The sequence below is a fragment of the Dendroctonus ponderosae genome, unplaced genomic scaffold (assembly GCF_020466585.1).
Source record: "Dendroctonus ponderosae isolate FM_Combo_2020 unplaced genomic scaffold, Dpon_F_20191213v2 Dpon_F_20191213_1, whole genome shotgun sequence".
Taxonomy (NCBI): Eukaryota; Metazoa; Arthropoda; class Insecta; order Coleoptera; family Curculionidae; genus Dendroctonus; species Dendroctonus ponderosae.
Genome location: NW_026017110.1, coordinates 21,893,778 through 21,915,196, shown reverse-complemented (window position 1 = coordinate 21,915,196; position 21,419 = coordinate 21,893,778). Strand labels below are relative to the sequence as shown.

The 21,419-nt window shown below is 34.0% G+C and overlaps 1 long non-coding RNA gene across 2 annotated transcripts in view; it reads right to left on the bottom strand.

Moving 5' to 3' along the window:
- Positions 1-19,397, bottom strand: part of LOC109538218 — a 40,625-nt gene extending 21,228 nt beyond the window's left edge. Inside the window, exons 1-2 of one of the 2 annotated variants that reach the window (XR_007280451.1) lie at positions 19,109-19,397; positions 3,216-3,333 (exon numbers count right to left, since the gene is read on the bottom strand). This is a non-coding gene — a long non-coding RNA (uncharacterized LOC109538218). The remainder of the gene's footprint in view (positions 1-3,215; positions 3,334-19,108) is intronic. The other variant, XR_002172009.2, reaches the window with a different exon arrangement.
- Between the last annotated feature and the right edge of the window lie 2,022 nt (positions 19,398-21,419).

The window sequence follows — 21,419 nt, the reverse complement described above, 5'->3', positions numbered from 1 at the left end:
CCGTGGTCTGCACTCACTTTCTGTATTCTTTCCATGACGCGCTGCAATTCGTCTATGTTGTTGGCTAGTATGACTGTATCATCAGCATATCGCACCTTCTGTTGCTTCCTCCACCGCTTTTCCAAATACGTTTTCCCAGTATATATTGAAAAGGAGCGGAGACAGGATGCAGCCCTGCCTCACTCCCTTTTTTATTTCTATGTTGTCAGAATACCGGTTGTTCAGCTTTACCTTAGCGGTTTGTCCCCAATACATGTTTGCTATTATGCGGATATATTTATTATCCATGCCGGTATTTCCGATGATATTTAGTAATAGCTCATGGTCTACGCAGTCAAACGCTTTGGCAAAGTCGATAAAGCAAAGATATACTTTTTTGTTGACATCTTTACATCGTACTGAACACTTGGTAATTAATAACTTTAATGGAAGCAGTTTAGCATCTTCACGTATCATTTTGGCGGAATGCTAAAGACAATAGTTAAGAATGTATCAGAGATACTTTTTTCAGCTAATAGATGGGCGAGAAATGTTCTCCAAAATAGCATTAATCCTTGGTAAAAGACGATCTTGGTTGATTTTAAAACAACAACAAAATTGAGGTGTATTCGTTTGAAGAAATCCACCCATCCATCTAAAGCACTTCCATGTCTCATCACTAGCGCTAACTTTGGCTGAACAACTAAAAAACAGCTACTTTTAAAGTGAAGATAAGCTGCATTTTCTTTGACTTTAGTTGATAGATCTATAGCACAATTTGAAATGAAAAGTTTGTGTGGATTGCAGGATCATATATGAAGAAAATAATGTATTTATTGATAAATATAGACTAAAAACCCATCCCGGATTCAAACAAAAACTAACTAAAAAACTGTGTCATAGTTGTTTTAATAACCATAGTAAAAGGGTTAGCTCAATATTAGAGCGTTGGACAGTGTCTAAATCAGCAGGTTCCCTTCTTTAAGCACTTTCCTTTCACTTTCTTTCCGCACTTCCAGTATAAAACGTTTTTCCCTATTACTCATGCTCAGCTATTTGCAGTTGTGGCTGTACAACAATGCCCTCTGATTTGAAAGTGGAAAAGATGGTAATAAGGCACGACCCCTTTTGCAAGCAGCCATAATGAATAAGGCTGAGCCAAATGTGATCCATGCCTAAATTCCTTGTCTGCGAGTGACAGCATATGGGCCGCTTTTTCCTCCCCGGGCCCCGCACCATTCTTCCTTTGACCCTAATCTAATGGCTTGACAGCTCGCCAGCTGGTGTACTAAAGGAGACCATGCACACGATTTCACTGTCTTCATGTTCAAAAAATGTACTTGAGAGTTTTGTTCACTCGTGTGCTGTGCAATGTACCATTAAAAAGTGCCTAAATGTTAAAGACGATTAAACTGTTGTACAACAGAGAAAAATGGTACGGAAAAGCTTTTCATCAACCGCTAAAGCCGTCAAGGTTTCAGTATGTACTGTGTTACAGTAGTGTGAATGCCCTTGTTGATCGAAAGACACTAACGAAATCTACGTTTTATTTTCGGAATACGTCTCGGCTCTATTTGGTTATAATCGGAGTTCTCGAAAGAGACCCATGCAGGCCCTTTTCAGACATTCGGCTAGATTCAGATCAGATTTACGTCTGAACAATTATTGTCAACCCTTACAACCTGACAACACCAGCGCTATAGAGTTATAAAATTGGAACAAATTCTAAGGGTTATAGTACTATGTAGGAAATATGTCTCAGGTATAATAGAATTTCCTAGAAAGCATTCCCTTGAGTCATGGTCAACTAAAACCCTTTCGGACATCACACGGTTCACGTTTAGATCTATCTACGCCAATGCTACTGATTCTGAAATCTAATTAATCATAAATAATCACAAAATTAAATTTGAGATATTCAAATTTAACAACAGATAATAATTATTAAAAAATAATTTCTCAAAATTTGAAAATACCACTTCCACGAACCTTTACAACAATCAAGGCATCCAATAAAAGTTAACTTTAACTCAACAAGTAAACATTAACTCGGGATGGGGTATTCTAATAGTATAATGTCCGAGGTCATTCTCTAACACCCATAAAGGCATTCAGGTGATGCACAACCTTGTGGACGCTTAGGTGCTATTTAGACGAGTCGTTATTTCATGTTGCAACCTAACAAAGCGTTCATTATGTACATTTATGTGACAATTAGTTTTTTCCAACCCTCAATAAACAATAATTAATGTTGCCTCATTCAACGCGAAGATAGAATCCGCTTAGCATATCTACTGAAATTAAATATTACTAATATTCCGCTAAAAGCAGAGCCTCTCCACGTAATTCCATATATTACCACCAAAATCTATTAAATATTCTTTGCACCTTCTATTAAATTAAATTCGAGAGCTATAAATCCATAAGCTTACCGCAAATGCATATAGCAAGCCGCTTGCGCAATCGTAAGTAGGTGCTAAGGACTCTAAGCTCATACATATAACTGTTTCGGCAATAAATTCTAATACGTTCTACATTTAGTTGTCGCTATGTCCTTAAATTAGTTTAGCCGATTATTACTTTCTTAATACTGTTGATTATTGGGCAACGTGTCTGAGAAAATACCTTAGCAGTTCGGTGACCGCTCTGACAAAAACAAAAAGCAGGTTTTAGTCAAGTCACGTTGTTGTAGCATGTCTAACTCCTATAGAAATCATTAAGGCTTCTGGAAATTTGACAATATTTCGTTGGAATTACAATAAGAATTAAGAAATATCGCTTGTGGACTCGACGAGGTCTATCCGATTACTGTTCTTGATCGCCCAATGTAAAACGTTGATCCTTCTACAACTTTTGAGTGGATACTTTTTACCACACAAAGTTACAATTATAAAATAAATAATGTTTTCATTTGCGAAAAATGTTACGAACATAAATGCCCTATTTTATGAAATGAAAAATATCTTGAAAAATCCACAGTCCACATAAAAATTAATCAACCACTGGTACGTTTCTCTCATTTACAAAATAGCTATACGAAAGAAGTGAAACTTCCGCAAAAAATGACAAATTAGACTCAAAGTGAAAAGAGTTGAGTCGTAACTTACGTTTGACCAAAATTGAGGTATGCCGATTTAGTATGGACTTCCCCAATATTTTTGAGAATTCACCAAATTTATCACTAAATTCTGGCGCTGCATTTTGTTAACCAAGTCGCTTTCAATTTCACGTCTTACCTTAGAAACGGAACTTTAAGTAGGCGTTTAACTCACTATCACCAACCACTGATGCAACTTCCAATGGCATGAGCTTAGACGCACTATGTCATAAAAGCGATTCTCCGTAAATACATACCTGAAACAAAGCAATAGTCATTAGCAAAATTATCGCATTTAGATATTGGTGCCTATTAGATATACAAACAAACTACATATATAATAGACACATAGTATGTGTAATAAATAATTTCATTTTTATCGCATCTGGTCGGCGCTTTAAAAACTATTATCATACCAGGGGTAATTTTAAGAAGTCGGTATCAAATAATTGGGCCAAAGTACCCGCATAGTATAGATAGCACAAAGTAGCGCATGTCCTTGCAGAATATGAGAAGTTGAAATGTACGTTGGGACAAATGAGGCGGTCCAATTTCTTTGTGACTGTCCAAAGACGATATTTCGAGCTCGACTTTGGTGAACTTACACAACTCCAATAATGCGTGGTCCAAATTTAGATACAGAGCGCAGGCGAGAGAGCATAAATCAAATTAAAAGAAGCAGAATCAACAACACCTCCGTCGAGCAATGAAATAAAACGCGCGAGCTCGTAACTCAAACCCCGCTTCCTCTCGTTTCTATGAAATTCATAAATTTAAAGATGCCATGATATATGGGAGGAGGCCATTCCTAAAAGGGCAGCGGCCTCACACTACCGGCACCAAAGCCAATCTCTTGGCATTCGAATTAGAGAAAGCATATTCCTTCTAGAAAATGCGTGACTCCTTTTATAAAGAAAATTTCACCACAATTATAAGAATCGGAGGGCAAGTCAAAGGGTTATGAGGAAAAAAGGACGAAGTATAATTTTTAATTGATCAACTCCAATCCTTCCTAGACACACACAAGAATAGATTTGGCATAAAGAAGAACATGAAATCATAGTCATTATGCTTAGCTATAAATAGAAGCATTAGCAATGAATTAAGGTATGCATTACAACGATTCAGTAAAATGAGCAGATTATCATATCTCATTGGGTATTCACATTGGTCGCTGCCTATCAGATTATTTTGCATTGTAGGTAATTGTTTTAGATTCTGCTGCTGATACTGCCAGTGGTATTGCATAAGACAGACAAACACGAACTAATAAATAAACAGGCGCCTACCTATTAGGGTTATTTCATTACATTTGGCAGCCAGCAAAAATAAATATTTAGAGTTTTATAAATGTAAGCAAGGTCCGATATACTCTTTTTTTCACAGAACAGATCAGATTGTATTATTTCAAACAAGGCCAGATCTTTATACGACCTAGAAGGAGAAATTAAAGAAATGAGACTTCAAATATTTATACTATTTAGTTTATTGTTAACAAAATTTTTATTTTTTGGTTGCTTGTGGGGTGTATGAGTAATTTGTAGAACATAGAGTGTGGAACAAAAGTCAACTACTTAATTAGATAAAATAGGTCGATCTCCTAAACACACCTACCCGACTTTTCGGTAATTTGGTGCAATGAGGTGTGAAACTACAGTGAGACAGTGAGTGTCTCAGGTACAGTGAGAGCCTGTGTTGCCATGCGTACCTTTTTTTTCTGAAATAAACCAGAATATTTTTCAGTGCTGGACCGCTATAAATGTTACGTGGTTTTTAAATCCCTGTTGCAATTATAAACACTTCTTCCACAATTCGTTTTATATGGAGAAAACGTTCTTTAAAGATCATTATTTTAATTAATTATCCAACATTTAGATACGTGTGAACAAAAGCTTACCTTACTTACAAATACCTGCACACAAATGCTTACTAAACATCTTTTATGCTGATTTAGTTCTGATGTCTATTTAAAAATGTGTAGCTTTTTGTTAATAAAGTTCATTTTTTTCAATAAAAAGATATTCATTCTATTTCAAATAAATCGTGTGTAAAAATGTGTGACAGATGTTAACTAAGGTTTCGTGTATTAAAAGATAATAATTCCTCACAATTACAGATGAACGGTACTATTGGCAACCACGCGTTGCTCGTCTTCGAATGGGGCATAATTGCATCCCTCTTATGATTTATAATTTCTTACAAATCGGGTAGGCAATTTATCAAAGATTTCCTTTCGTTCTATACAACGTTGCTCAATAATGTGCATTACACATTTGGAAGAACATTTTGGAAGAACAATATGAAAAAATTGATGACGATTCCGAAGACATTTCCGGAAAAAATTGGTTGCTAATTTTATTTAAGAATGTGTTAAATTTTGCAGATCGAAAACTACAAGAAACTGTTTAAAAACTACTAACATAACAGGGTGTATCAAAAAGCTTGCCGTATACCTACGTTAAATTAGGAAGAACTTTTGCCCTTTCAAATTAAGTACCTATAGATTTATTGATAATATCCGATCAATGTTTTGAAGTCTTTTAAAACGGCATAATAAATTGAAATTAGATCATGCTTATCTCTTTTAACTCGAAAGCTATATCAAATTTGACTCATTTTGGATGATCATCTGAAAAATCGGAAAAATACGAAACTTTACGTTAACCTCCTGAGCTGAACAAATCCCCGTTTGTTACAGTAGACTATATCTTCATGATATTGCTGAAATCTTGACAACATTTCAGGCAAAATATTATACAAGTTCGTATTAAAAGTCCTGTAACTGTGCCTAAATTAAGCATTTCTAAAAATAAATTTACTTTAAATGTCAAATAGTACACAAACTAAGTGTAGGGGCACAGCCGTAAACTAAAGGTTTCCTCGTATCCGGCTCATTTAAATGTTACACGAATTTATAGTTGCCAGGTTAAATGTAGCCACGCAAAATTATCAGGTTGTCTAACTTACCAAATGTTAAGAAGTGAGTGAATGTTTGTTTGACTAGCAGGTCAATGTAACTTCAGCTAAATACAACGACAGTGTTTTAACAGTTCTGGTTAATTATGGAATTTGTTGGAAAGTTTATTAATGAAGTTTTAGAGTACAAACATTAAACACAATCCACAATGTCCCTTCAAATTACTTGAAAGAGACAAGCGACCGATAATATAAAAGCTTAGGCATTGCTTATTAAATTTATCAAATATAAAAAATAGCTATTTTTAAATTGCTTTTGGATATATTAGGTACTTCAAGATCTTCTTAGAGCTAGTAAAATAATCTGAATCAACTATGCATAGAGTTTTATTTTGGGGGGTAGGTTTGGGTTCGTAGGTACATTACATTTTCCTTCTTACTACTGCTGTTTATGTATTACATGCACAAACAGGTGTTATACATTTGTTACCTAAATAGACTTCAAGAGTTAAGTAAGCAAACTGTTTCGTCAATGTTAATTATTTTGCTTGGATTCAGAAAAAAATATCAGAAATCAAAATTAAAATCATCTTTAAAGGATAACGTTTTTGGCCACGTACACATTTCAAGTAAAAGCCCAAATGTTCTCTTAGTCAGACCTCAACCAGTGAGAGATTTTTCTAAAATCAGTCTTTGCAAAACATTTTGAATTTGATTCTTACTTCGAAAAAATTGTGAACATTTGAATAAAAATTACTTTTTTAAATAAATTTTTATTCGTGTGCCTAATATAACGTACAGCTTTGTTGTAAGGCATGACTTAATAAAAAAATTTTAATAGAATTATTTGGGTCATGTTACAAACTATTTCATGCTATTTGATTATCGCACAAAACAGATTGTTAGCAAACTAGGTGTTTCCTTATTTGAGATATGTAATTTACCTAATTTAAGGCAAATACATTTAGTCTCAAACCGTAAATCGAGTATTTTTTAAGTTACGTTGTCCATTTAACAATCAGTTTGCATGAAAAGTATTTGTTGAAGATTCATTTCAGTTCATTCTAGTCAATTCTAGATAATCTATAATTTTTTCTGACCAACAACAGCAATCAAGATTTATAGCTTTTAATGAGCCTTCGAAATTTATATTAGTCTCGAATTGCTAGGTGACAGTGTGCTACCTGTGTTACTTTTTTATTATTTACATAAACTTTGAATTATTTTACTGCAAGAGTAACTTTTCACAATGAGAGCCCTAACTTGAGTCAAGTCAGCTTGCCTTAAATTGGTATTGATGTTTGTATAATGAAAAGGATGCTAACTTCCATTAAATATATCAGACTCGAAGAATTTAATCATTTAAGAACGGATAGATGTGGTTTCGAGTAAACGTTATTCGAACATAAATCTACATTGGAGGACTTCCTATTTATACTATAAATAATTTATCAGGACTGTAACAACAATGTGCGTTCCATGCTTGATGACGTGCATCGGTTTCTAAGTAGAATGCACTATATGTATCTGTCTCACAAAACGTATGCACAATCACGTTCCACTTGCAGTGAATTCCATAACGCACATAAATCAATTTAAAACTTTCAATGATTTCTGAACAACACAACATATTTGTTTAATTTGCCAGTTAAATATTAATGCTAAAACTAGGAGTTGTTCGAGATTAATAGGATAAATGCAGATATATTTGAAGGAATACGTCCAATTAACAGTTTAATGAACGCAAAGACCACAACAATAATGAGCTTACAAATTGGTTATTGTTAAGTTAAAGAAGGATTAGTGACTTATTTTTATTATTTTTAATATATTGTAGGAGATAATTTCGACATTAAAGTTAAACTGCCGTACGAGAAGCCAAATGAGTCAGTAAAATATATGTAATATTCATTGATTGATATTCTGTTTAAAATGTATCGTTCTACTATCAACTCGAACTGCGAATAGTGGCCAGAATGTCAGATTGAAAGAGCAGAATGTTCTTGAAAAAACTGATAATTTGCAATTGAGGTCACATCTTGCAAAGAATCCAATTTGGGTTGCAACACCTAGAATTCACGATAACCCTAGATTAATTAGGCGATTTGGGGGGAAATTGATCGCAGCACCCCAATTTTTGCGGTTTGCCAAGAAACACTATACCACACATATCAGATTTTCTTCCCAGTGCCACTCGCGTTTCAGAAGAACAATCGGACGGAAGTGCAACTATGAATATTCGTATTCCGGGCACTTGCAACGTTTTCCTATTAAGAAATAGCAAAAAATAGAACTTGCTTAGTAATCGGGAAAGGTAGCCGACCACATTGGTGGCAAAACAACGCGAAGTCGCATACTATATTTACGACTCCCCAGGCATGTGTTCGGCATAAAAATTGCAGTGATTAAATTGTCATAAAACAACGCTGATGAAACTGTTGATTATTCACGCAAAGTAGCCACAACGTGGGAGGTAATGTTACGTGAAATATTTTACAGCATTCCGCCGTCAATTTAGGTGGCCACACAGATTTTTCGACTGAGCGATTAGTTCTAGTTGATTTAAATATACATTTGCATGCTAAATAGTATCAGTGCGGAGTATGAACTATACATTCCTTGGTTATATCAGTTCAATTAAACACCTTCTCCGCCCATACTAGTTCAAATAAAAAATTTGGTAAACTAAATAATGCCAATAGACTCTTTCTAATTCTCCTCAAGTACTTAGCTTTTAAATATTGCCTGCCAAGTGTTCAGTTCAGTTTTCTTGGCCATTTTTAGACTGTAGGGTTTTAAGCATTTAAAAAACATGAACTCTATATAAGGGAATGTCGCTTAACATCCACTCAACGTACCATATGGAACAATAAAGGAACCTAAGCTAAATTCAGAATCTACAAGACAGGACCAATGCTAACATACACTACAGAAACCAGACGAGAAACTTCGAACACAAGACAAATACTAGTAAACCCAGAAATGAAAGTGGTGCACAAAATACTCGGCAGGACACTTATGGATCAAAAAGGGAGCGAGGATATCAGAAGAACGTATAAAGTCGATAACATGAATGATTAAGTATTACATAGAATGAACGAATGGAACGTACAGATTGAACGCATGACCTATGACAGAATAGTAAAAATCACAAGGGACAAATCACCAACAGACCGCAGAAACATCGAGTGTCATCCTCTCAACATCCTCTCAATAGAATAAAACTACGCAAATAGATCATGGAAACTCAGCAAATGCTTACAGATAACACACTTAACAAATACTTACATATAAAAGGAAAAAAGACACAAACATATAAAAGAAGAAGAAAAGTAAATAGTAAAAACAAAAATAAAGTAAATTCACAACCCCCTATCGTTTACTTTAAATTATGCAAATCCAAACAAGGTGCATCAAGAAAATAAATTAAGATTCTGATATTTAAATTTGGCAATTACTTTCAACCAAAAATAACTTACGAATATAAGTAAAATAGTTAAAAAAAAATTGTTATAGAGCAGCATTACATATTTTCTCACGCAAGTTTGATACAGCACCTTCTGAGGCAAGTTTGATCTCAACCTATTTCTGTAATAATCAAACATCACATTATATATTGCTCTTAAACTGTTAAAATACCATCAAATATGTAAATGAAGCTGACTATTCACGTCTGTACTGAAATCTATCATTATGACTACAATATGTTGATAAAGTCGTTAAGTTCCTATGCATCATTCGATGTGCTCTCTTATAACCCATACTTTATAATAACCTTTATAATAATGCTTTCCTATAATAAGCAGACTTTTTTTTTTAGAAATTTCTAAAAACTTAATCGTATTGTCCTTAAAATGCTAAAACGAATGAGTCCAATTAATATTAATAAAGTCATTCCCCTTCGCAAACAATGATTCAAAATATTCTTACTCCAAAACAAACTGTCCAAAACTATTAATGAGTGTTTATAGTAAACAAACGTCTACCCATTGTAATAATATGGAAAGTGTAAAAATATTTATGTTTTGTCCAAGCATTAACACGCTCCAATGACTTGTAGTGTAACAGGTCAAACAATCAATATGTTAATCGCCGAAAAATATCAAACAGTTTACTTTGAAGTGCCGCAGGAGGCTTGAAGGTAAGAAGTCGACGGTTATAAGAACAACATTTTTAGGAGATTAAATAGGAAAAAATGTTGGTACTTGAAACCGAGCACGCTAGTTAAAAATGTATCTTATAATTTTTGTTCTAAATTTTAAAATGTGTTAACAATACATTAATAATAAGAAACAACAAAACAATAAAAATCAACATTTTTTTGGAATTGGAATTGATCTGACTGCACGTTTATGGTTTAAATAAAGGTGTTGTTAAAGGTGTTCTGCAATAGTTCATAATTTACTTTTCGTTCCGGGCACCAATGTCTTGTGGCGGTAAATCATGTAGATAAATATCGGCTTGAAAACGTGGATTTGAGAGTCTTGCAAAAAAATCGAAAAGCTTCAACCTGCCTATTAATTTTTATTTGGATTGAAAGCTTTTTGAATTCCCACTGAAAGCAGAACTAATCCAAATCTTCCCAATCATACTAGTAGTAAAAATATCCATTTATTCAAATTGATCTTTCTGTTCTGAATTACATATAGTTTATGTGGAGATTAATAACAATTTAGTAGGATAAATTACGACCAAAAAACTGAACGAGCAACAAATTCTTAGGCAACAATATTTTAACTTGAAAGCGGTGATAAAACGCAAACAAATATACAATTTATGAATGATAATGTTACCGTCAATGGAGTCTAGGTTGGGCAGAAGAAACGCGTTTATCTGGTCGTTTTGTGAAATAGAGAGAGTCCAGCAAGTTCCAAGTGTGAGGGTTTAATCATCTACATTTGCAACTTGTCCAAGTAATTTCTATTGGGGTCAATCGGACATATCAAGCTTGAAATTTCTCTTGTACGATAATTGGGTCGAAGCAACGAACCAATCTTGGCAACATTGCTTCTTGGTTAAAGTGCATACATCCACTTAGACAAGCCGCCAGTTTAATGGTGACATAAATGACACTATCAAATTTAATGGCATTAATAAATTGCCCGAGGATTAAACAAACCATAACCACGTCGAAAGTGCTTCTAGTTGAGGCGTTTCTCAAATTGATTAAGATTTTCTATATGTTTAGAGATAATTGGTCTTAGAATTTGCATCTTCGATGGATATTTCTCGTTCGGAATAGCATTATTTGCATAAATGCTGATTGGGAGGTTTAGGTTTTTGCAATACCGTGGCATTGCTTACAGAACATCTAACACTAGAAACTTGGCTAATAAAAAATGTATTTTCCAAGGAGAACGTAATGAACATGTTTCTCTCACAAGACACCACTTTAGCCATTTGAATAATAAAGTTTAAGAGCAAAGTTCAAATATACAGGTTTCGTACTTGATGACACTCAGATACCAACCGTCTCTGATATATTATGACGACGACAAGATAACCCCGAAGAGTGACGGTGATTTATCTATTTTTTAGTGGTTATTTTTAGGAACTCGTAAACAACATTTGAATATATTTCCAGGCATGCCCGTCGTCAGTTGCTGGAATTTCTTTGCATACTGGAGGAAATAAAATGGTAAACGGACTATGTGGAATTGAAATTTAACTTTATCAAATAACTTCACAGCCATTCAAAGTTTATAAGGTGCTCTGTATCTTTCGCTGAACGAAATTTTGTGCAATAAGCTGGAGTTTACTCTTTTGGAAAAAACTCAAGTTAATGTTTTTTTGCGAGAAATCAAGATGAATCATTTGGGATTTAAAATAGACCGAGAGAGACGTCAGTTCTATATTCCAAATGCCTGATTTCGAAAAAACAGTTTTAGGAAGTTAGAAGAAGTTGAATTTTGAGTAGCTAGAAAGGTTAAAATTTATACAAACGATTTATTTTGTATTTCTTGTGTTTGAAGTTTTCGGAAGCCGGGGATTCAATTAAAAAACAAACTAACATATTGATATTGCTATATTTATAAAAAAATACATTTGATTTGACACATATTTACAGTTAACTTACTTACTTAATACATATTCTATATAATAATTTGTATAGTAAGCCTTACGGTTTTTGATACTATCTAAGTAATATAATTACTTGTTTGTACCTACTAAGTTTACTATTGATTTTTCCGAACTGGCGTTAATAAAATCCAACCTAAGACCACCAAAATATTTTTGTGATAACTAATTGCACTCCCACCACACAACACGATACAAAAATATTTTAGGATAGAATATCAACTTCCAAACTGGAACGTACGTAATAGTACCATAGCCACCGAAACACTATCAAAATGGGATGCATATGGCCGAAATAGAATCTGAAATTACCAAAGATGAAATAGTCCACTGAGTAAAAAGTCCGAAATATTTAAAAGCAACCGGTTCAGACAATATTCATACATGTCTGTCGGTAGGCGACGAAATTCGTGGTTAAAAGCATCCGCAGATGATGTTCGTTGCCTGATACCTTTTGTATGGCTGTATCTAAAGCCACGTTAGGTATTTCAAATCGTCCACCTTCAAAAGAATACGGCGTTATATGAAAAAAAAAAAAATTGTCGTCCAGATCTTGCTTATTTTCTTTCTATTAAATTTTTTTAGTTTGAGCCAGTGTTCACTGGTGATCGTTAAGAGATTGAGGATTTATCACGCAGAAGAGTATTATCTGATATTTTAACTATCCTAGTTTAAATAGAAAGGACATCAAGTTGCATCACAATGTGATATTATTCAAATAACTTCTTCCTGGTATAAGAAAGATTCCGTCCTTCAGGTAACGGAAATGGTCACTCAAGGAAGGGCCCGTCGCGTCTAACCGTTTCTGTCTCATTTGAGCTCCGTGGAGAATCAATTCACATGATGTACACTTTGACAAAATCAGAATTAACTATTACAAAAGAAAAATAGCCTATAGAAATTTCGGCTTCACATGACTGGTAGTAAAAGACGTACTTTGATAGTAAAAACTTCACGATTTCCGTCTTTAAACTTTAAACTAAAAAATAGAGTTTTCCACTCCATACAGCCAGATGTAGTATCTAAGGAAATAAATATTTTCTATTGAACGGATGCTCAGCAAAGAACCAGGTACCAATAAATAAACATTGATATGTACTGAAACAAAAACCTCTCGTGCTGATCAGTTCACTGACATGAGCTGGCGATTTAAACATCGAGTTAGATCGAACAAGTGGCTCTTAAGGTTTCAAAACGCAATTTGCGACTTCTGCCGGCACAATTTGCTCCGAAAACAAAAGGTTTGCCAAACGGTGCTTTAATTTGGGTAAGCGTTTATCCCAAACATAAAGTAGATGATTATCTGGCATAATGTAGAACCCATATATTTTGCTCACGCCCTCTCTTCACGCAAAGAGCCGGCCATTCATTTACATTAGCATGTGTTAATTTTACCACCGCGAAAGGAAAAAATAATGCTTGTACTCATGCAGTAGTCACTTTTTAATTTTGTTCTGTGCCAATTTTAAGTTATAATTTGTCGGAGTCGGAAGAAGATGGCTTTGCCCGACTGATTGAAGATATTTTAACATACATTCCTAACACTAGTGGTGTTATTTGCCAGAAAATTCTTCGATTGCAACTACTTACCTGACTGCACCGATAATTTCAAGGTATTATAAGGTATTATGCTACTGTTCAATTACTTTGGAGAAGCTCATTAACGGCTATTTTAATTGCGCAATTTGAGATATCAATTTCACCGTAAATGAAATTCTTCCGTCCATTCCTGCGAAACGAGTTACGAGCCAGGCAGAGCCGAAGAACTGTTCCATATTCATACTGAAGCATGTTTTCCTTTTATTTTACGACAACCGTGGCGAATGAGTTATTACATTGTCAGCAGAAATTAAATACAAAAAAGAAGTAATATGCAGAGCGGTTTAATTTTACAGCTGATATTTTGCGCAGCATAAGCAATTTCTTCAATTCTGGTCAACTAGCGGCAGTAAGATACTATTGTGTTTATGTGCCCGCAAGTTTTCAAACCCCCTTCTACATTTGATATGTTAAAGATGACGATCTTGGAATGCCCCGCATAAATGTTGAGCATCCACCTGTTCCCAACAATTCAAGTACGCAATGCACGTGTATAGAAATACAAAGTATATTTATTGTGTTTATGACTTTAAATGCATACGTGTGCATAAAGGCTCTTCCTGTGTTAACTGGAGAAAATGAGTTAAAAAACGTTCTGCCATTTAGTACCATTTATTTCGTTATTAGCTTATCAGAGTAGATAAATTAGTCCTTGTCTTGAAATAAATAGATGTTTGGGTTTATAGTGGATGTGTCAACTCAAGAAGAAATTTTTATTCCAGATACAAATTTTTTACTATCATTAGCTCCGCTCTTGTGTCAAATTCCAAATCCGTTGATATATATTTTATTATGTTTACTAAGGTATGAACCACCAGTTAATTGCAAATAAAAATACGTTTAAATATAAATTTGATATTGAATTTTTCTTCGAAGAGACACGAAATCCCCATACTTATATTTTTAATGGATTTAAATCTTTATTCGGACAAAATATTGTGTACAATTTCTGTTTCAATATTGCTGTTTGACAATGGACACATATTTACATACACACTGCGTCGCAAATTTAACGCAGAGCTTAAATATTCCCGAACTTTTGTCTGTGCATATTTTCTCAAGAACTAATCCGATTTGAACGACTTTTTTATACCATCAGCGCGCAATGGTCGGTCACATTTTCGGCACCAAACGTATTTAAACTTTATAATTTAATTCGTTAAATTACCGACCAAGTGTATAAGTGGTTTTCTTCATTTAAATGCTCTAAGATATCTATATCTATATATATTTGGTAACAATTTATTCATATACTATTGAAAACAATACTAACCGACAGAATACCATTCTCATTGTTCTGTCGACTGGTCTTCATTACTTGAGAATCGTAAATATTGGTATTTGGCCGGACCCTGCTGATAAAACTCCAATAAAAATTGTTTGGAAAGATACCGTTAATTAAAGGGCTCGAAATGAACGGCACAAGGTTGCCAACCATATCAAAAAATACTGTAAGCAAATTTCTCTGCATAAGCTACTTGTTAATAATAATTGTTATGCGTTCATGCGATATTCAAATTCACTGTTGGATTTCTCACAAAGTTTACGTGCCTACGTAAAGCGGAGTCTAACTTAATATGTCCAGTTAAAGATGACTTTTAATAAAAATAAATACGTTTTTGAACAGTTTGGCAGCGACCCAGAAATTTTCTATACATCTAAAAATACAAGTGGTTTCAATGGTTCTCCGGTCAGGAATAAAGCTTAAAGAAATAACACGTGTAGGTGTATGCAGACACTATTTGAGAAAATTCGTCTTGAAGAACTTTGTATAATATTTACAGCTATTAAGTCGAAAAGTATTTCTTATTTAATTTTATTTAGTCATAGTTTTGTATATTGTTTTAAATGTTGACTTTTTTCTTATTGCAGTTCGTGGTTTTCTTTACAGCTTTATTTTGTACGGTACCGCGCAATTTACTCAAAAATACATAAAAACTAGTTTCAACTATTGAATGCTTTTCCTCGGGATGACAACCGGTGGGAGGTTGCAGTTGGTTGGAGACGTAAAGTAAAAATGTTCTAAAAATACTAAAAATGTTCTAGTTGCTTTTCACATTTCAACATTACTTCTTACAACACTTCTAACCCTAACGGCAAAATTCACTTTTACTTTAAATGATTTCATGACTTATTTTTGAGAGAAATTCAGCTCAGATAAAAAGTGAGGAAACATTTGCTAATTACAGAAACAAAATGTAAATTTCTTGTTAGACAGTTAACTCTAACTTCCTTAGAGCCGGTAGACCGGTACGCATTGAACAATGTTAGCTGTCGAATCGTCAAATGTTTTAAACTTTTCAGAGTGTATTTTTCAGCAGCTACAAACTAACATTTTAGTACTCCTGAATACAATCCAAATATTCCATAGGTGGGTTTGAGAATCAAATAAAAAAAGGAGATACTTTTCAACTTAACAAATATTTCAAGGCTCTAAAAAATAAGTCCTGGAAACCACTTCTTATAAGTACATTATCATTAATTGTTTTTTTTAATTAATTGAATAAAGTCTCCACTCTGACAACATTGGAAAAAAGTTTCAGCTCTATCGCCTTGTCCAGCAAGGGTAAAAGCAAGAGCAGGCGTGCAGACAAACAGCCATAAGCCATATTATGAGGGCCGCGGATACCGTGCCCAGTTTGTCCCTTGGTTTAATTGCAGAATAATGAATGGTCATTCGTAATAGAGGGCCGCAGGCTCCGTTCCTTCGAGGGCATTTAGCGATTTTCAAAAGGTAACGGGTGAGGGTGACGCGGGAAAATTATTGCTAACAAAATGTGGGTTGATTTATAATCCAATCATATATTATCGTGTCAATAGAAAATAATCCGTAAAACTACAAAAGTTGACAATGAACGCACTCGATTTGCGTAGGTAACGTAAGAAGCTACTCAACAAACATGGTTTCTAAAAAATTTATTTGAGTATTGAATATTTTAATTAAAATTAACTTACATTTAATTAAAGAGTTCAACGTTCTAATTTCCACTTGCATCCACAATATGTTTCGAAAAGTAAAACGATCTGATAGTAATCCCTGTTCTTTGTTGTGAAGTCATCATTTATTTCTGTCAGCATGTGGCTGTAGACTTTAAAGGAAATTAGTTCCCAAAACCTGGTCGATTTATGAGGTTCGCTTTGAAAAACGTATACTTGTTGATGTGTATACACAAGGAAAATACATTAAAATGGCTGTATGAATCGGCAAAGCAATTTCAATGAAATTAAAAAAATTACGAAGTTGGACATGTGAATGTTTACTTGTGTATTGTGCTACCATAACCACAAATGGGTATTTGGTGGGTTTAAATACCGATTTAAAAATCCAGGAAGGATTATTTCCTGTATTGTTTGAACCTTTCAGGAATGTATCAAAACGAGACAAAAACACCTATACTCATTTACTATGTAATTTTGAAAAAATACCCTCTACGTAATAAGATTATAACAACATTAGTATCCACTAGTTTAAATTCCTTCTTGCACACTTATTGACTGATTCCTTGCAATCTTCTTGTCGAGTTTCATACCTAACGAGCCAGCTGCTCTAAATAGTACCTACTATGCGATCGAATTTTATAATGCACTTAATAGGGCTAATTACTTGTTATTGCTAATTTTCGATAATTACAATAATTACATATAACCTGTATTTAAATAACGTAATAATTACCATATAAATTACTGAAGCAAAAATTGATAAATTATAGGATAAGTACATGGTATATCGTTAGCTTTACAATTTTTAAATAATAAGTTGCTTAGGTACTTCGAGTATTTCAAGCCCCCACAGTTTATTTCAATTTGATGCTTTGAAGCCTGAAATACGCATGCAATAATAATTAGGTGTAAGCAGATTGACATATGGCCTAAATTAAATTAGGAAAATCTGTATAGATCCGTTTAAAATGCAATTGAATAATTTACCAAAAGTCCTAAATAAAGAATCAGAAAATCCCTAAGAGGCACCTTTAAAGTCTCGAAGCTCTTAGCAAAAGGAGAAGGCTCATCACAGTCCCCCGGGATAAAGATACGGCAGTGGCGGGAATAACAAAGTTTAGATAAAGGAAGATAAACAGATTAGGATGATTTAGCCACTCTCAAATATGTGACCGACTATATTAAGCAGAAAGTTTACTAACGAAATTTAAAACTTTTTAAAGTTTGCTAAGTTGCCCAGATCCTTTTTAAAATGGCGAAGTTATGAGGCGTGAATTACGAGCCTCAAACTAGTAAGAGAGCCTTGCGATGTTGGTATAATAGGAAAAATTTTTAATACGGCGCTAGTCGGTAGTAAATATGCATGTACAAGTAGGCATTACAATGATTTACTTCCAAGTGAATCTAAGATGCACTATTGGTATTTTACATTAAAAAAATATATTCTATAGAAACCATATGGTGGCAAACGAATGGCAAACACGCTTATATGCTAAGTGAAAGTAGATGAAAAGCCCAAATGTGTTTGTAAATAATCATCGGATTTCCCACAAAAACCCACTCTTACCCTATTTTGGAAATTACTCGTAATAAATATGGAAAGAGTTTTCGAGATGAGATTCATAATTAACGAAGAAAATACAGTTTTTTTTAATTTCCTAAGGTACTTCAAGTATTTTGGTAAAGATATCAACACAGTTGATGGTACCGCGTGTCTAGAAAACATCGGCAAATGTTACAAAAAGCGAAACTGGCAAACCATCAAAAGTTTTCGTTGAATTCTTACTGAAAGAGGTTTATGAATATCCATGGGTAGTTTATAATTTTGCCGGAAAAAAATATTTGCTGCTTTAAATCAATTTCAAAATTACAGTTTCCGGGAACATAGTTTTATTACGATACCACTATTAAGTAGCGATAATGCAAAATAATTAAGTTTAATACAAACTTGAATCGACTATAGACACTAAAAATTGAAAACGCAGTTTTTTTCGATAGTGGCACTTTAAACTGTTTCGCTATTTTTATTTTTACAATTTAGCATAACCTATTTTGTTCGGTTTGGATTTGTTGACTTTCAGTATTCAATTAAGCGTATTATATTAATGCAGTACCATTTTATCAAAATATCGAAACGCTCGCAAGTACCTTTGAGTCTGGCCGTATTAGTTCAATCCAATATCCCGCCTGAAAATACCTTTGTAGGTAGAAGAACAGTAGAACTCACGTCACTTCACATCACTCTAGACGGATATTGTTTCACTACTAGCATTCAACTTCCCAAGGGTGTCTGTAGCCACATGTTTCATGTAAATTTTTCGGTAAAGTGGAAACAAAACGTTTGAAAACAGTAGGACATAAGCGGGGTTCTTTCCCAGAAATGTGGAACGTTTAGGTTTCTCTGGTTTGAATTAGACTAGGGCATTTTATGCCCTAGTCTATGCGACATTCGGATTTTCAATCAGAAAACTGTTCTAATTAACGTAGGCGGTTACTTACATGTTAATTAATTCCACATAATCACTGGCCGCATAAACCAAGCTACCAAACCACAAACCCATAAGTTCAAGCACAAACACACAAAACAAAAATATGATCGATGAACTTATTTATCACTTGGAAGGTAGACCGTACGAATGCTCTTCGAAAAAAAACATCAAGCTGGAGCAAGCAATAAATGGTGTGTTTATTGTTTGTGAATCATCCATCCACTAATTTGAATCATTTGAGACTTTACAGCGCACCACGATAGATGATGTTGGAGGGGATTCCAAATGCACAGGGGCACATTAGCAGGAAGACACGAAAATAACCATTGGGCGGGGTGAGGGACCCACCATCACAAAGGGGGGGGCCAATAAGCGATTGTGAGCTCGTAACTCATCGGATTTTGTTCGTGGTAGTCGTTTGTAGGTAAAAGATACCGTTGCTATTATGGTTTCAAATCAAGGACTTTCTTGGTTTTTACCTGAGCCTCGAACCCAAGCACTATTAGGTAGATACAGCAGTAATTCTAGTGCCTGGTGATGGAAATATGGGCATTCATTCTCTCACTTGTTGCAATTTTGTTTAATGTTGTGGCAAGTTCGTGATTATTATAGGGCTTCTGTTAAGAGCACTTTCGCTACGGAAGAGGATCGACTTTTGGTGCATTAGCATGATGATTGCCCTATTGTTGTCGGCTGAACTTATTTGAAGAATGGGAATTAGAGACCTGATAATATACCTACCTACCTAGGCAATGAATAACATGAGGTTTCAAATATATTATTTTAATTTGAACCCTTGTATGTAGTTGAAAACAACAAGAGCTTTGAAGGAAAATCAGTGATGTGTTTTTGGAAAAAAATAATTGGGCAGAGATTATGTTTTCTATCTCGATTCTCTTTTGATTTTTGATATGGATCAGTGCATATGAATCCACTTTTCCATTCAAAACCCAAATAAACAGACTTAGAATTCTTTGGAAACGCCTTTCATGGTCATTTTTAGTTAATGCTGACAACGTTAATCTATTCAATTAATTCATAGCCATCTGAGTTCGTTCGACTTTTTGAGCAGCAAAAACAAAATTTTAATTTCTTAAAGAAATTGTATTTTGAAATCGTTTTCAACTGATCAGCAAACAATATTCGCCCGATGAAACTGGAACAATATCAATAATAAAAAAGCTTTGAGAGCTCTAAACGTTAGATGGTTTACACTATTGTGGCAACGTGCGGGACTTTATGTATATTTATCAACAATCTTGCTCTTACTCTATCTAGTCCCACTGGCGACTATATAGAAATATAAAGTGAATTTGACAATAAAAAGTGGCTAGAAGTGGACAGTATTTGTCCATACAAAGATGTAGTTTTAGGCTCATTTTTACGATAATCACATTAGGGCTAACATCTGTTAAAATAGCATACCAGCCACATTATGATCTGCACTGATACTATGAACATGCACTATTTATCTTTCAATTTGAAAACAAGCTCGAAAACTATATGAATTTGAAAAGTCATTAGGAATACTAGATTTAATCAGCGTTTTCAATCAGATTCGCGAAACTGAATTATAAAAATGCAGTCTCTTTACTCAAAAAAACGTAATTTTTAAGAAACAAATGTTCAAAGTAACAGTGACTAGTAACTAATAATAAACGTTTTCAAAGTTCTATAGGCGATAGCAACATTTTCCTTTGGTTTTTTGCACCCATCAATCTCAAGCCGATAATTCGTTACTTTTTTAAATTCGCTCTACTAATAGTTTTTACGAGAAATTCTTTAACTACTATAAGATTTTCCAAAGTAATATTTAGCACAATTCAAATATCAGATTCAATTTATTTTCTGAATAGAAAACTGCGAAAATTCGTAATATTCTGGGGGTATCGGAAAACAAGTTGATACTGATTAGCTTCATTTATAAATATTTCATTCAAAATAAAACTTATGTATAAATACCGAAGAGTTTAACAACCAAATAAAATAATTGTCATTTTACCATAAAAATCACGGCTTGCAGAGTTTAATTGATTTTTCCAAAAAAATCATAACCCGAAGACGCTTTTGTGGTTTAGATTTGAGTTCAGCAGATGAATATATACAGGGTTGCTCATTAGTGCGTCAAAGTGCGATATCTCAGTAAATATGAAGTTTACAAGAAAATTCGTCCAACGAAAGTTTTTCACGTTTAAAAGGTCCACATTCTAAAATTACTTTCCAATATACAGGGTGCATCATAAACGTGTGGTAGTTACCAACTCTGGTTTTTTAAATGAAACCCCCCCTTTTTTTTGTTATTTTCAGATTGGCCGTTCAAT